The following is a 2,403-nucleotide window of genomic DNA, read 5'->3' on the forward strand; positions in this document are numbered from 1 at the left end:
CCGGCCATGCGGCTGGAGAAATAAACATCTCTGAAACATCTAGCAAGAATCTGTCTGTCCATATATATTTCCTTTCCACGGGACTCCTGGTTTGATATATGCGTGTTGCAGGATCCCCACTGCAACATTAGGGCAAGTCTATTTTCTGAGAGAGTAATTATGCTGCAGTGCTGGTTTAAGGGTGACAGCTGGGGTTTGCTTCCTGCTGTAGGGACAGGGCTGCTGTTCCCATAAGTGCAAAGGCACAAAAGCCACTGTAAAGTGTCCCTGTACCTCAAGGCTATTCCTTTAGAGTGGACTGGGCACTTGGCGGAAATCTCTTGTTTTGATCCAAAACCTTTTTGCATTCAAGCTGCTTTTTGTTACTTACTCTTAGATCTTAAAGCGTTTTGGTTTGAGCCTTGCCTCTGATTAGCGTGCCAGGGCCAGCGTTTTCTGTTTAAACCTGAAGCAATTTGGTTTGTTGTCCTTGCATTATAAAGTTTGGAGATGGGGAGGAGGTGGGTTCTTGCTATTAACAAAGATTGTGGGGGTTTAAAAGAAATGAGACCTGAAAACGCAGAATAAAGAAACGCCCATTTTTAGTGAACCAATTTCGCTGGTTTGATACCAGGCTCTTTCTCTAAACACAGGCAATAGTCTTTTGAGCATATTTTTAGTAGCACCAACAAAACCCAATGTGCTTCCACCTCCAAAGTCTTTGTACTGTAAAGTAAGAATTTATTACTGAAAGACCGTAAGTTTTGTTCATCTCTAACCAGCCAGACCACGCTCAGTCTCTGAGTGAGTTTGCAGTAACAGTCCCTGTGATTCAACAGGCCAGTTAGTGACACCAGGCTGTCAAGCAGTTCCTGTCTGTCTAAAAAGCATCTTAACACTGTACAAGAATTCTAACAGTGTTGTTCTTCCTTAGCTTATTTCTGAGGGCCATAAAATTTCATTATCTTTTTTACAAACACAATTATTATTTACTCTTAATTACTACAGGTTGCCTATCTTACTAAATAGCTGTGGTAAAATTCCTGGTGGACTCTTGCCTGTCTCTCATCTTGGGGTATAACAGACTTTGGGATTTTTGATTATTTTTCAGATAAGGCAATGTTTTCTGGAAGAATTATCCATTGTGTTTTGATTCTGCAAGGCGTTTGGATATAGTTTATGCAGAAGTAAGTCCTATTTAACAACATGACTTAAATGAATCTTGGAGACAATGACATGAGATTGTTTTTTCAGAAGATGAGTAGTTTAACCCCTGCATTACCTAATGAAACCTTCTGCATTCTGACACCACTTTTGAACTTCCACCAAAGTTGAGTAAGTTGGCAGAACCTCCTGGCTATTATTTGTGGTTGTATAGTTTATAACACAGATTACAAAAACCCTATTGTGCTAGAACAAAAGTATTTTCCTTCCCCCAAATAATTTACAATTTAAATTCATCATGAGAACTGTAATCATTTATCAATGCAATGTGTGTTTAACAATTTTTTCATTATGCAAAAATTAGTATTTGTGATAGGCAGGTAGAAAGCAGGTGGTATTAAAAGCTGTCGGCCCAAGTAAAATAAAGAATGTTATGGAAGTTAACTAGTCCAGAATCTAAATATAAATGTTGGATCTAGCCTCTGACAAAGCTCTACAAGCCCCTAAAATTTTGGAAAAATTCAGCTACTGCCATGAACTTAACAGCTCTTTCTCAACCCTAGTTAATGTCAACACTTCCCTATTTATGACCAGAACCTCCAAGAATTTGGAAGAAAAATAAATGTGAAAAGGGAGAGCTAGAATGAAAATGCCTCTGTGCCTATGATGTATGAGTATTAGTTAAAAGAATGTTACAAAGTACAGTGAGTTGGGACAAATGTGCTTTGAATAAGAGTTGAGAATGTACTATGTAGAGTATGTGTAACATCTTGTTTGTGTGCAAGAACAGACTGTGAAAAAAAACAGCTTTGTATGGAAGAAGCAACATCAAAGGCCCTGAAAGAACTAGTGCAGTAATAGGAAACATTTTTGGTTTTTGAAGGCTCTTTTTTCTGCCGTTCACTTCTTTTTTTTTTCCTTCCCCCCCCCCCCCCCCCCCCCCCTCAAAACATCCTTCCCCCCCCCCTCCCCCCCCATATTAAAACCCAACAGCTGAGCAATGTAAGGAGCATGGGTAGGGTGAGCTGGATGGGCAACAAGAAGGGATATGGAGGGCCAGCTGAATTTGTATGGGATTACCCAACTTCCCTCCTGCCCCCTTCACGTGGAGTTTGCATCAGCCTTAAAGTCTGTGGTTGTGTTTGTTGGACAACCAAAGCAAGGCTGGAAGCTCAGCTGCATGTCTTTAGCTGAAAAGTTAGTGCACAGGATTGTCAGCTTCTGTCAAATGTGTCCTAGAGGTGGGCAAAACTCTTCATG

Source organism: Corvus brachyrhynchos, unplaced genomic scaffold (genome assembly GCF_000691975.1).
Source record: "Corvus brachyrhynchos isolate BGI_N302 unplaced genomic scaffold, ASM69197v1 scaffold220, whole genome shotgun sequence".
Lineage (NCBI taxonomy): Eukaryota > Metazoa > Chordata > Aves > Passeriformes > Corvidae > Corvus > Corvus brachyrhynchos.